Below are 15,605 nucleotides of genomic sequence, written 5' to 3'. Positions count from 1 at the left end.
GACTACTCTGATGGCTAAAATGGTAATTTACTACGCATATTAAATGGGTTTGGACTTTGGATACCGGCACTATAATGGCAATGCTAATGGACATTAATCCGAATCCATGTGTATTTTATAACTGAATTGTTGCTAGTAACTTGTAGCCTGATGGAGTATATTTCAAGAAGAAAACTGGAACCAGAGAATTAATTGCAACATGCTTCCCTCAAATCCCAATCATTTGTATTGTACACATTATTCTAGATGTTGATTCCTTTTTTCTCCTTTGTTTTATTGTTTTTTTGAAGACATGTTGGTTAGCTCCCTGGATTTTTTTTTTATTTTTATTATTAAGAGTGAATAGGTTAATATTACAAAAAATAGGATTTCAGTGTTTTGGGTCGCTATTTTATGTAAACACAATATGCACGTATTGCACTAACAATATACAATCCGTTTATTATAATTTAAAATTAAAATAATACAATAACTTAAAATTAAAATAATACAATACACAGTCTATGTATTATCTTTATAAATTAAAAAAAAAATCTAATCTGAAAATCTGCTTTCGCCGCTCTAGGCATTTTGAAAAAATACAGTAGCTTTCAATATTAAAAAATTACACTAATTCTTATCCATTATCTAAAAACTTGTATAACTATTATAATAAATCTTTAAATATAGCTCCAATCAAGATATTGATTTGTTGAGTTGAAAGATACTTTAAAAGACCAAAAAAACGTGTTCAGTGGTGGTTTAACTGAAAATCAATTCCATGTCCATTACATAGGTAAACATAATGTAAAATTTACATTTAGAACCATCGATTCTGCATCACACCAAGAACATAATTAGAAGTGTTAATCAGCTACTCAGCTCGTCAAACTTTTGATGACTTTTCTCTAGAATGAATTTTGAGCACCTGCTGTGTCATACAAACCAAGAGTAGAAAATTTGACTTCAATCAAAATCAGACCAACACAAATTGATTATATGTTAACAGTTAGCACTATTACTGTATGACTAAATTATTTTAGTAACGAATTTCAACCAAATCCAACAAATTATTAGTAATCAGCCTAATCTAATGTAAAGTCAATAATTCATTTCATATTTTTATATGCATTAAATGAATCAAAATTTTCTACTTTTTTTGGTATAACCCTTTTATTGCCTTATAATTTCATTTGGGCTAAGGTAGCATGTCCTGTTGGATGATGTTGGCCTTTTACCCTTTTCCTCCGAGCAGCCAAATTCTTTATTTTTATCTTTTGATATAAGTACTATAATGCTTTTTATATCATCAATGAATGAAGCATTGTTTTACCTTATTAAAAAGAATGTGAGAGCCATTCTATGTTAAATAAGTCCCAATAATTTTTATCTGATGTTGTGAAGATCAAATACTCCGCTTATTCTCCCGTTCTCCCTTTCTTACTGCCGCCGTCCTTAACTCTGCTTCAAACTCTCTGAGTTTCCTAAACCCGCCACCAGACAATGCACTCACACAACACCAATACTCTTCTTCAAACTCTGCAACTTCTGATTTCTTTTACAATAACTAATTATATACGTTTATTCTCCTCCCAGTTTTCATTGTTATTTTTTTTAGATTTTCTTGATAGTCTTTAACGATCAGTTTTTACAATCCATGCCAATTGCATATGATTACAGAGTCAAGCCATTTAGGCGTATACCTTTTATTAAATGTTTGATTACTATTGATTGTTGTATTGATCTTTTATAACAAATAACAAGTATCCAATGAATTGAGTACGGTATCCAAATGGCTAAATCAAACATTTTAAAAAAGTGTGTTATTCCTAAGAAATATTGGCATAGAAAATAGCACATTTCCTGACAATCTCAGTCGAAAACACATTTGGCATTATTTAGTGAATTGGTTCAGTTCATACCAATTTGGTATTCATAATTATGATAACTACCACCTTTTCAACCAGTTTGTAACACTTTTTTTTATTTGTTTCTTTGTTTTCACATTCAAGAAGGTAAGGATACAATGACAGGTATGAACATGTACGTGAAGACTCCAGGGCCCTGGAACCCGTTCTTCGTTTCAAGGACATAGACAAAACAACTGTTGAGTTTGTAAGACTTGTTATGTCCCACATACGTGGAGTCTCTATCGAACTTATGGTTCCAAGGCTCTTAGAGGAAGACGCCGAGGAAAGCTGCAAGCTCGGCGTCTTACTCTAAAAGCCTTGGAACCATAAATTTGACATAACAAATCTTACAAACCTAACAGTTTTGTCTATGACCTTGAAACGAAGAACGGGTTCAGAGCCCCTAGAACCTTCACGTACATGTTCATACCTGACATTGTATCCTTACCTTCTTGAATGTAAAAACAAAGAAACAAATAAAAAAGTGTTACAAACTGGTTAAAAAGGTGGTAGTTATCATAATTATGAGTATCAAATTGGTATGAACTGAACCAATTCAATGAATGCCAAATGTGTTTTCGACTGAGATTGTCAGTTTGAAGAGTGGAAGCGCAGGGCGGCAGTAAGACAGGGGGAACGGGAGAAAAAAAGAATCCAATTAGCTACCCTCTTTTTTTGGTAAGGACCTTCGAGTACTTGGGCCTTGGGGGTAAGAATATTTTTTGCACACCCCTAACGAGCAAATGGAGCAAATGGAAAGGAATCAGGTTGAAGGAAAATAGCGTTGGAGAAGAGTTAGGGCTTTTTTTTTTTTTGCGCTGAAATTAAGCCCACATCAACACATGTGTTAGTCTCAAAGTTCCCCCTATCAGAATCCCTTCCTTCTTCATCTTCATTTTTAAGCATTTGAGGCATGCAAAATCCAGGTAACTGAAAACTTGAGTTGCTGCACAACCAAATGCAACTTTTAACTAAAAATTTCCTACAAACATGAAAGAATATCGGGACGAACTTTTTATCACAACAAATTCAAACCTTTCTCTAACAGGTAACATATGCTGATCTATGATAGGTGTCCAGTTCCCGGATACGACAACGAATAATGGATTCTGGAAGGATTCTTCTCTCCAACCACAGCCTTAAAACATAAGCAATTGCAAGGAAAGGATATAGAGAATAATGATTCAAAGAAAAGATATATGAAAAAGCTAAAAAGCACAAATATTTTAAGTAAACTGGATAGGGGCGGCAAAACGGGTCGAACTCGCCGGGCCGATCTGCTCACCCGGCTAAAAAAGGCGGGTCGGGTTAGGATTTTGAGCCCGCCAAATTGGCGGGGCGGGACGGGTCGGTCCGCCAAGCAAATTAATAATTATAGAATTTTTAAACACTTTTTTTTTCATTTTTTGTTTTTATTCTTCTTTTAGTTATTACCTTTATTCATTTTATTTTACAATTTCGTATATATACTCAAATTATGTGATTTATTTTTTAAAATAAAGATGATGTTACTGACAAATATTATTTTGAACAATTTTATTGAAGTTAAAAATTAAAAAAATAGTAAAAAAATTATATTATAATTTGACTATTTTTTATTTGTATTTTATTTTTTAATTATTATTTTTTGGTTAATTTTAATGATTTTTTTTCAAAAAAAAAAAAGTCAAGCGGGTTAGCCCTCCAATCCGTCATACAGCGTGGCGGGCTAGCATTTTGAACCCATTTTAGTTGGCAGGACGGGCCGGCCCGCCCCGTTTATGAGTCGAGCTTAGGCGGTGCGGGTTAGGGCAGGGCGGGTTGGGGCTGGCTGGCCCGCTTTGCCACCCCTAAAACTGGAATATCAACTTGCCTTAAGACACTGGCTGCGATTTTCTTGCAAAGTATGTCCAGGAGCAGCAGCAGCAGACAATAGGCGTGAGAGGACAGCTTGCATAGCAGATGAATATGCACCACCATCACCTGAGAGAAACCAGATCTATTTTTCAAAATGAATGTATAAACAAGCACATATATACATCTTCCCTTTCTGTAAGCAAGATTCAAGAGTCCCAAGTCATAAACAATCATCTTTCAGATTCAGATTATGAAGATGCAGAATTAGAGAGAGCAACAACAAAAATTCTAGAATTAGCGATGAATCTAGAACACACAGAAGAAGAAGTAGAGAACACGTATCTGTGCTTGAAGTCCGTGCCAGAAGCGTCACCGTGCAAGATGGCTGGCGTGGCGGTAGAAAGCGGCACCGAGGACGCCGCCGCCGCGAAGGGAAGCCGAGAACGTTCGCGGCCCTCGTTGATGGAGCAGCAACGGTGGGAAACGTAGATCTTGACCTGGCAAGGCCGGCGATGGTGCGGAGGTCACCACCAAAGCCACCGCATCTGAACTCGCACGCGGTTGTCTTGGTCGGCGCGGACGATGCTACAAGGCTGGACAGAGGAGGCGGCGCCGAAGAAGAAGCAGCAGCAGATCTGACCATAGGTAGTGGCGCCTCGGAAGAAGAAGTAGCAGATCTGACCATAGGTAGCGGCGCCGAAGTCGGGGCCTCCGCGAAGGGAGAGCAGATGCTCGTGTTCTGTTCTGTTCTGAGATTGAAAAAGTAGGGTTAGAATGAAAGTACGTTGTACTTATAATGCTCGTGTTCTGTTCTGTTCTGAGTTGGGCCTGAAGTTGCTCTTTGTTGGCCTGCCCACTCCAAGTTGAAAGTTGGACCTGGTGGTCTGGGCGAAGGCCCGGCTTCTTGGTTCCTAAATTGGAGGGCAATTCGTGAGGCTGGTTTCACAGAGCAGCGAACACCTCCTACTCCCAACAGTGGAGGGATAATAGGCTACTGCTCTTTGGGCCCAGTATTGCCTAGTGGGCCTTGCTACTTGAACCATCATTTTTTTTTCCGTCTATTTTGAAATTTTGTGCTATCAATCATTATGTGGAGATATTGCCTACTATAACTGTCACTCTGCAAACCAAGTTGGGTTGGTCTAGTGGTTAGCTCACTAGTCCGCTTAAGTAAGTGTCGGGGGTTCGAATCCCGCCTTGTGCATGCAGCAACCCATTGGCCAGCGGCAAACCCTTAAATGGAGCTCAGTACCGCGACGGATTAGTCTTTGACCTGTCGGGTTGGGGGATACCGTGGGAAACCAAAAAAAAAACTGTCACTCTGCCTATGAGCATATCAATTATTACTATTAATTTTCTCACCATAATATAACTTTGGGATATTTACATATCAGACAATGCATGAATAGTCTCACAGAGTAGTTGATGGATGTTATAATAAATAAGTAAATCACTATTTTGGGTGTAACATATTTAATTTTCTATAAAGTACTATTTGAGAGAGAAATAAATGACATTACGATTTTTTTTTAAATAAAAATATTTATTTAGTTGAGTTTTTATGAAAATATCTTGTTTCAAGTGATATTATTTTTTAAAAAAATTATGTTTAAATTTTTATTTAACAATTATATTTAGGTACAATAATATAAAAATATTTTTTATTTATTTATAATATTAAAAAAATATTTTTAAGTAAAAAAGACTTTTAAAAAGATGTAAATTATAATTTTTTTAAAATATATTTTTATTTTTTTAATATATTTACTTTTACTTTTACTATTAAAATTTTAATAACTCAATAACACACGAATAAATTCTGATTTTATTCAAGAAAATATACAATTTTTTAAGTGACAAGCAGGTTTTTGTATTTTTTATTTTTTAAATTTAAATAATTATTTGTTCATACCCTGGCCCAACGATATAGGCCCAGATCCAAATAAAAGGCCTCACCCAAAGGATTAAGCCTAGTTAAGTACCGACCTTCACATAAGAAGTCGGTACCATCCACGACTTGCCTTAAAGAAGTCGGATGTGAGATTAGCTGGCAGATAAACACTCATTCAAATGAGTAACCGCCCCTAAAATCTCTCTAACCGCTTCATAAAGCCATATCTTAACCTCCCCAAGATAATGGGAACGGTTAATATCCTAAAGATACGGCACTACACCAACGGTGGTTATTGGCTCACCACTATAAGTACACTGACACCCCTCAGGTATCTCTAAGCCCAATACTCTCTAGACCTGCTCACACTCTTGCTAATTTAGGCATCGGAGTGTCTTTGCAGGTACCACCCCCCATTCACTCGCGAGCACAAGTCGGACGGAGCCTCCCGAGTTGCTGATCCATCCGGAGTTCTCCTCCTTCACACACTTGGGCCGCCAAACGCCATCCATTGTGTTAATCTCCGGTTACCTACCGTAACATTGGCTCCGTTGCCGGGGACCCGAGAGATCATCCATCGATGGCGGATAGATCCCACGAAGAAGGCCATGCAGAAACAGATTCTGAACAAGAGAATCTAGACATGGGTAATGACAACGGAGACATGGCCCAACATCGGGATAACGACCAACACAGAGAAGGTACCTCCGGAGTAAAAAATCCGAAGGTCAATTCCTCCGATGGGCGTGAGTCAGAAAAGAGCGGACCACCCCACGTGACCGAGCTGATGGAATTAGTCCATAGCCGCCTGGAACAACTGGAGAAAGAGCGGGAGAAACAAAAAGAAACTGAAAGGTACCTCAAAGAGGAGATGGAGCGGCGAAAAGAGTTGGAAAGAAAACTCTTACAGCTGGAATCCTCCCTCAAGAACTCCCGCGACGAACAAGAAGATCAACTCCCGGGCGGAGAAGATCCTTTCAGCGAGGACATAATGAGGGCAAAAGTTCCAAGGAACTTCAAAAGCCCTGACATGGACCTCTATGATGGAACCACGGATCCAAAGCATCATCTAAGCAACTTTAAAAGTCGGATGTATCTAGCCGATGCCTCCGACGCTACGAGATGCAAGGCATTCCCGACCACTTTATCGAAAGCAGCGATGAAGTGGTTCGATAGCCTTCCCCCGAGATCCATCACTAGCTTTGAAGACCTCTCAAGGAAGTTCTTGATGAGGTTCTCAATTCAGAAAGATAAAGTAAAACATGCACCGAGCCTCCTGGGAATAAAACAGGAGGTCGGAGAGCCTCTACGAGCTTATATGGAAAGGTTCAATAAAGCATGTTTGGAGATCCAAGACCTGCCCACAGAGGCAGTCATAATGGGGTTAGTCAATGGGCTCAGAGAAGGTCCCTTCTCACAGTCCATATCAAAAAGACACCCCGTTTCTCTAAGTGATGTACAAGAAAGGGCTGAGAAGTACATCAACATGGAAGAGAATGCAAAATTAAGGGACCTGAGTTGGCGACCTGGACCCACCTCCTCATCTAAGGAGAGGGAAAGGGAAGTCAAGAAAAAGGAAGAACTCGGTCTCGAGAGGCCCAGGAAATATCACTCTTATACTCCTCTAAAGACATCTATAGTGGACGTATACAGAGAGATCTGCAACACTGAAAGGCTGCCACCCCCAAGACCTATTAAAAATAAAAAAGGGGGAAGCCGCAGCGAGTATTGCGAGTACCATAAAATATATGGTCACTCCACCAACGACTGTTACGACCTCAAAAATGTGATAGAAAAGCTGGCTAGAGAAGGCCGGCTTGACAGATATCTCATGGAGAGGTCGGACATCCATGGAAAGACAAAGCGAGATGATATGGATAGGAGAGATCCACCACCACAGACCCCTGAGAGACATATTCACATGATCTCAGGAGGATTTGCGGAAGGCGAAATCACTAAATCTTCTCGCAAGAGACATCTTAAAAGAGTCTATCAGGTCGGGGAAGAAACACCCGACCTCCCCACCATCTCATTTACAAAGGAGGATGGGCAAGGGATAATCCCCGGGCATGATGATCCCGTGGTGATAACCATGATCCTAGCCAATGCCCACCTCCACAGAACCCTAGTAGACCAAGGAAGCTCGGCGGACATCCTTTTCAAGCCCGCCTTCGACAAGCTAGGGTTAGATGAAAAAGAGTTGAGAGCTTACCCCGACACCCTCTACGGATTAGGGGATACGCCAATAAAACCACTAGGATTTTTACCCCTTTACACCACCTTTGGAAAAGGGGAAAAATCAAGGACTCTAAGCATAGACTTCATAGTCATCGATGAAGGGTCAGCCTACAATGCCTTAATTGGCAGGACTACCCTTAATCGTCTTGGAGCAGTAGTATCAACTCCCCACCTTTGCATGAAATTCCCGACTCCAGGAGGAATAGCAACGGTAAGAGGAGACCAAAAATTGGCAAGGAAGTGCTATAACGAAAGCCTAAATCTGAGAGGGAAGGGCAAAGAAGTCCACACCATAAAGCTGGGCGGCACAAGGACCAGAGACGAGTTGCGACCCCAACCAGGAGGAAAAACCGAGGAAATACAAGTCGGTGAGGATGAAGGAAAAAAACACTTACATAGGAGCCAACCTAGGGGAAACCCTAAAACAAAGGTTGGGGGAACTCCTAAGAGCTAATTCCGACCTCTTCGCATGGAAGGCCTCCGACATGCCCGGGATTGATCCCGAGCTCATGTCCCACAGGCTCTCGGTTTACCCAGGGTCCCGACCTGTGCAGCAAAGAAGACGCAAGCTCGGCCCAGAGCGAGCCTCAATAGTAGAAGAGCAAGTACAGGCGCTTCTGGAAGCCGGCTTTATTAGAGAGGTCAAATACCCAACGTGGCTAGCCAATGTAGTGCTAGTCAAAAAACAGAATGGTAAATGGAGAATGTGCGTCGACTATACCGACTTGAATAAGGCATGTCCTAAGGACCCTTATCCTCTGCCGAGTATTGATACCCTGGTGGACTCCAGCTCGAGGTATCAATACTTATCGTTCATGGACGCCTACTCGGGATATAACCAAATCCCGATGCATGAACCCGACCAGGAGAAAACATCGTTCATCACACCAAGAGCCAACTATTGCTACGTGGTCATGCCATTCGGGCTAAAGAATGCAGGAGCCACGTATCAAAGGCTGATGAACAAAGTGTTTTCCCCCCATCTAGGGAGCCTAATGGAGGTATACGTCGACGACATGTTAGTAAAAACTAAGCAACAAGTCGACCTCTTGACCGACCTCTCACAAGTCTTCAGTACTATAAGGTTGCATGGGATGAGATTAAATCCCGCAAAATGCGCCTTCGCAGTAGAAGCGGGAAAATTTCTAGGCTTCATGCTAACACAAAGAGGGATTGAGGCCAATCCCGACAAATGCCGAGCCATCCTAGAAATGAAAAGCCCGACTTGTTTGAGAGAGGTTCAACAGCTCAATGGCCGACTTGCAGCCCTCTCCAGATTTCTGGCAGGATCGGCACTAAAATCCCTTCCATTATTTTCTTTATTAAGGAAGGGATGCCAATTTGTATGGACTTCGGAATGCGAGGAGGCGTTCCAAGAGTTCAAAAGATTCCTAAGTCAACCTCCTATCTTAACCCGACCAGTGCCGGGAAAAGTCCTTGTCCTATACCTATCCGTGGCAAACAGGGCTGTCTCATCAGCCCTGATCAGAAAAGATGAGGTCGGGCAACACCCGGTCTACTTTACCAGTAAGGTCCTACAAGGCCCTAAGCTAAGGTACCACAAACTAGAGAAGTTTGCCTACTCCTTAGTGATAGCCTCACGAAGGCTACGACCTTACTTTCAGGCTCACACAATAAGAGTCTGCATGAACCAACCCATGAAGCAAATCCTCCAAAAGACGGATGTTGCAGGGAGAATGGTTCAGTGGGCGATAGAGCTCTCCGAGTTTGATTTGAGATATGAAACTCGGACTGCAATTAAAGCCCAATGCCTCGCCGACTTCATTGCAGAATATGCAGGGGAACAAGAGGAAAAACCGACTACATGGGAACTCTATGTAGACGGATCCTCCAATAAGACAGGGAGCGGCGCAGGCATAATATTGGTAGATGGAAAAGGAACCCAGATAGAGGTTTCCTTAAAATTTGAATTTCCGGCTTCAAACAATCAGGCAGAATATGAAGCCTTGATTGCCGGATTAAAGTTAGTAGAAGAAGTTGGCGCTACAAAGGTGATGATCTACAGCGACTCGCAAGTGGTGACCTCCCAAATAAGCGGAGAATATCAGGCAAAGGACCCCAATATGAAGAGGTATTTAGGAAAAACCTTGGAACACCTCGGGCACTTTGCGGAAACCGAAGTTAAGCATATAACTCGGGATCTAAATAGCAGAGCTGACGCCCTATCCAAGCTAGCAAGCACCAAACCCGGAGGGAACAATAGAAGCTTGATCCAAGAAACTCTCCAAGAACCCTCGGTGTCAAAAACAGAAGATGAAAGAGAGGTACTTGAGGTAGCCGGTTTAAACCTCGGATGGATGAATCCCTTAGTCGAATACCTGAAATTCGACATCCTCTCCAAGGAGGAGAAAGAAGCTAAAAAGATCCGAAGGGAAGCACAGCATTATACTTTGGTGAGGAATGTCCTTTACAGAAGAGGGATATCAACACCATTGCTGAAGTGCGTACCGACCTCAAGAACCACCGAGGTGTTGGAGGAAGTACATAGTGGGATCTGCGGAAACCATCTCGGAGCTAGGTCGCTAGCTAGGAAAGTAATCCGAGCAGGGTTTTATTGGCCGACCTTGCAGAAAGACGCCACAGACTTTGTGAAAAAATGCCAACCATGTCAGATGCATGCAAATTTCCACGTAGCTCCACCAGAAGAGCTCATCAGTATCACTTCCCCTTGGCCTTTCGCAAAATGGGGAATGGACTTGTTAGGTCCTTTTTCCCAAGCACCAGGGCAAGTCAAATACTTAATCGTGGGAATAGATTACTTCACAAAGTGGATAGAAGCAGAACCATTAGCCACTATCACCGCTCAAAGAAGTCGCAGGTTCCTCTACAAAAACATCATCACAAGGTATGGAATACCTTATTCTATCACCACAGATAATGGAACCCAATTCACCGACGCCACCTTTAGAAATCTGGTAGCCAGTATGAAAATCAAGCATCAATTCACCTCGGTGGAACACCCACAAGCCAATGGGCAAGCCGAGGCAGCTAACAAAGTCATACTGGCAGGATTGAAGAAGAGATTACAGGAAGCAAAGGGAGCTTGGGCTGAAGAGCTCCCTCAAGTGTTGTGGGCTTATAGGACAACCCCCCAATCCGCCACGGGAGAAACACCCTTCCGACTAGATTACGGCGTAGAAGCCATGATTCCAATAGAAATCAATGAGCAAAGCCCAAGGGTAGTTCTCCATGATGAAGTCGGAAATGTACAGGGGCACAAAGAGGAGCTCGACTTGCTCCCCGAAGTCCGAGAAGATGCCCAGATAAGAGAAGCGGCATTAAAGCAAAGGATGACTACCAGATACAACAAGAAAGTCATTCGAAGAACATTTGCTGTAGATGACTTGGTTCTAATCAGAAACGACATTGGAGTCAACAAATCAGGAGATGGAAAGCTCGCCGCAAACTGGAAAGGACCATACAAAATCAAGGAAGTGTTAGGAAAAGGTTACTATAAAGTAACCGACCTGGATGGCACTGACCTACCAAGGTCGTGGCATGCTTGTAATATGAAAAGGTACTACAGTTAGAAGCGAACTCTACTCCCTGATGTACTCTTTTCCCAACTTCATGATTTTTTCCCAAAAAGGGTTTTTTCTGGAGAAGGGTTTTTAACGAGGCATCATAGTAGAGGCTAAGGGAAAATATGCTATCAAGGCCCTTAGTAGCAAAAGGTACCTTCCCAATTAATAAAGCTCTTTTTCATTTACTATATCTCTCTTAAATATCCTCCTTTATTTTTATATAAGTCTTTCTACGAAACGCGCCGACTTAAGCTCGACAAAACGTGAAAATCCCATGAACCGACCTAGATGGTCGTCAGGATAAAACGACGAGGTACAAGTCGGTGTAAAGAGGTTGTATGAGTTGATCGTATTAAACTCGGGAACAATCCAACTCATAAGTCGGGACAAGAACCCGAGTAGAAAAACTCGGAAATACCCCGAGTAGATGAAAAGCGCATCACGAAAATAACCTAAGTCATAAAAACTCACTAAAGCAAAGTTGAAAGGATAACAAAAGAGATAGGAAAACCTGGAAAAAGTTTAAAGGCTGTATAAAAGCCCTTGAACGAAAAAGGTTCGAGAAAACAATGAAAAGTTTTCCGAAAAGATCAAACATAACCAAAAAGCATGCACGCACAAGATAACTTAAACCCTTATCCAAAAAAGGGCATTTACTTTGTTTAAAACCCTTATCCAAAAAGGGCACGGATCAGAATATTTTGTTTACGACCTTAAAAGGCCAGAAAGAAATTGTTCTCACAACCACCAACATATAAATAAAGTTTAAAAAAGGGGGGACCCACAAGCCGGGCCCCCCATATAGCCATAAAAAGATAAAAAAGTCATTTTTTAGGAAGAGCAGAGGAACCACCATCGCCAGATCCAGGAGGAGCACCACCAGGGCCGGGAAGAGAAGCTGGAGAGGAAGTTGGAATGACGGTTGAAGAACTCGGAGCATCCTTGGGACGAGGAGGAGACTCAATAATCCTCTGCCCCCGAGTCTTCAGGTCTGACTCAGAAACGACCTCGGGGGCAGGAGGATCAACGATGGCGCCGTTAATAACAACTTTATCAGGATGTAAAGGAGACAGATCCAAGTCAGGAGCAATAACTCTGACCTGCTCCAGAAAAATCCTCCATGATTCCTCGGCGCCCTCGGCAATAGAGTCTTCTAACTCCTCGTATGCCTTCCGAGAATTGAGCAGGTCAGTCTTCACAGACACATGATCCTTGAATAAGCTTTGGTAGCTGGCCTGTGCCGTCTTCCTCAACTCCGCTTCCATATTACATTGGGCCTGTAAAGTTTTTCCTCTCTCTCGAAGGGTATCTCTCTCCTCCTTTAACTTGGCAACTTCTTTCTTCAACCTCCCCTCATGCTCTTCATATAAACGGATCCTCTCCTCCAGCTCCTCGACCTTCGAGGACGCCCCCAAGGAGCTAAGAGGAGCCCTATCAAAAATATCTAAGAGCTTGCCGCAGACCCCCGCCGCCTTAAGGCTCTCCTCGACCATGGTGGTAAGGTGGCTCCGAACAGATATATCATCCATGCCTATGCGGGCATAAGGATAGATATTCTTTCGAACGAAGGCAAGAGCGTCCGCCTTTACCTCCCCGGAAGAGCCAGATTCTAGGAGCTTGCGCTTCTTCGGATCGGGGGCAGGTCGGACGACGGGGGACGGCGGCTGAGAGAGAGTTGAAGAAGAAATCACCACAGGGTTGGAAAGAGTCCCAACATTGCGAGGAGGAGGAGGAGGAGAGATAACCCTGGCATCCCCAGATCGAGCGCGAGACTTAGCCTTAGCCTCCTGGACCCTTTGAAAAGATTCTTGAGCGTTTTTCTTTGCCATCTCTGAAAAAGAACACAAACAGCTAAAAAATCAAACATGTCGGAATATTAGGTCAACAAGTCGGGAATCCAACATACGATTAAAAACTACCTAGCTGTGACTGAACAAAGGTCGGAGACCCTTGGAGAAACTTTTTGGTGTCCAAATAGGGGGCCCTCCCCCAAACTTCTCGGAGGAACCCAACAACAGCAGCCTCTACCTCATCCAAATCATCCAAACTATATTTCTCGCAAGGGATGGCCTCCAGCCAATATAAAGGAAAGCGAGGAAGAGAGTTATCATCTAAGAAAAAGGGATGGTGGCCCTCGACAGCTTGCACTTTGAAAAAGAAATTTTTAAAATCATGGAAGGATTCATCAAAAAGGGTAAAAATCCTCCGACCTTGTATGGCTCGGAAGGAAACCCATTGTTGTTTATTATTTAGCCCGCTAAAGGGCTTGGTCATATGGAAGAGATGGAAAAAGATCTTCAAAGTAGTCGGGAAATCTAGGGCAAGGCTAATAAATTGGTAAATTTTCAAGAAACCCCAGGAGTTGGGATGAAGCTGAGTAGGGGCAACGCGGCAATGCTGTAGGACAGACATCTCAAATTCCGAAAAGGGCAGAAAGACGCCCAGACGGGTGATCATGCATTCATACATAAAGAAGAAGTGGGGGGCCATGTCGTTGGCTCTCCCATGACAAACCCGGTCCTCTAAACTGGGAACAAGCAACTCATATTTAGGCTCATCTTCCTCCGAGGTACAAAGCCGATGATGAGTACGAAGGTGAGTAATAAACTCCGCATCCACCAACGGCTCTTCCCCCAGAACAGTAACATCAACCCAATCTACGGAGGCCATTTTTTCTTTTCCTAAAGGTAAACGAAGAAAACCTACAAAAGGAAAAAAAGAAAAAGAAGAAAAAAATCAAAAAAGGTCTCTAGAGAAGAGAAAAGAGCCAAAGCAAAGCCTATCAGACTATTCCTCTACAAACCAAGTCATGCAAAGGTAAAGAAAGAAACTGACCTCTTTCTGAAAATGAAGAAGCAGAAGTCTCTGAAGCACGAAAGTATAGCGCGTACGAACAAAGAAAGCGAAGTTTGAAAGATTGCAGAAACGGAAAATGGAAAGAGAGGGAAAGTATTTATAAACATACAAAGGGGCATAATGGTAAAAACGGAACAGTCATTAATGAGATTGCACCGTTACCAAAGCCCTCAATACTTCCCCAACGGACACGACGCTTGAATTGACGTAACTGTCAGAAGCGAAGGGTCGCGAAAATCACGTCGGTTCATAAGACCCGCGCTTCCCCCGCACAAGTCGGCTACGAACCCGAGTTAAATACTTGAACCCAAACTCTAATGAGACTTTGGGCTCAAGTAGGGGCACTGTTCATACCCTGGCCCAACGATATAGGCCCAGATCCAAATAAAAGGCCTCACCCAAAGGATTAAGCCTAGTTAAGTACCGACCTTCACATAAGAAGTCGGTACCATCCACGACTTGCATTAAAGAAGTCGGATGTGAGATTAGCTGGCAGATAAACACTCATTCAAATGAGTAACCGCCCCTAAAATCTCTCTAACCGCTTCATAAAGCCATATCTTAACCTCCCCAAGATAATGGGAACGGTTAATATCCTAAAGATACGGCACTACACCAACGGTGGTTATTGGCTCACCACTATAAGTACACTGACACCCCTCAGGTATCTCTAAGCCCAATACTCTCTAGACCTGCTCACACTCTTGCTAATTTAGGCATCGGAGTGTCTTTGCAGGTACCACCCCCCATTCACTCGCGAGCACAAGTCGGACGGAGCCTCCCGAGTTGCTGATCCATCCGGAGTTCTCCTCCTTCACACACTTGGGCCGCCAAACGCCATCCATTGTGTTAATCTCCGGTTACCTACCGTAACATTATTTATAATTATTTATAAAAATATGCATAAAATAATTATAAAATTCAATTTTTAATTTTTTTAATTTGTTTATTAAAAAATTAAAAAATTCACTTAACAAAAAATTACCAAATTTAAAAATTGGAAGAAAAAATATTTCTTTAAAAAATGTTTGTTAAAAGTTAGGTCAAAATCTTATCAAAACCCCTTTGAAAAATACATTTTCCCAAATTTAATGTATTTTACTAGACAATTAATATTTAGAAACTATAATATTATAATATTATTGTGTCTTTCCTTTGAGGACTATTCTGATGGCTAAAATGGTAATTTACTACGCATATTAAATGGGTTTGGACTTTGGATACCGGCACTATAATGGCAATGCTAATGGACATTAATCCGAATACATATGTGTATTTTATAACTAACTGAATTGTTGCTAGTAACTTGTAGCCTGATGATGGAGTATATTTCAAGCAGAAAACTGGAAC

The 15,605-nt window shown here is 42.0% G+C and overlaps 1 long non-coding RNA gene across 1 annotated transcript; it reads right to left on the bottom strand.

The window, feature by feature from the left end:
* Window positions 1-2,684: 2,684 nt before the first annotated feature.
* On the bottom strand, window positions 2,685-4,473 carry LOC112698337 (uncharacterized). Its single transcript, XR_003151497.3, has 3 exons — window positions 3,742-4,473; window positions 2,925-3,027; window positions 2,685-2,835 (listed from the first exon to the last, which is right to left on the bottom strand). It is a non-coding gene; the product is annotated as an uncharacterized lncRNA (long non-coding RNA).
* Window positions 4,474-15,605: the final 11,132 nt, after the last annotated feature.

Source organism: Arachis hypogaea, chromosome 6, assembly GCF_003086295.3.
Source record: "Arachis hypogaea cultivar Tifrunner chromosome 6, arahy.Tifrunner.gnm2.J5K5, whole genome shotgun sequence".
NCBI lineage: Eukaryota > Viridiplantae > Streptophyta > Magnoliopsida > Fabales > Fabaceae > Arachis > Arachis hypogaea.
The sequence above is the reverse complement of the archived record's forward strand: the minus strand, read 5'-3'. Positions and strand labels throughout refer to the sequence as shown.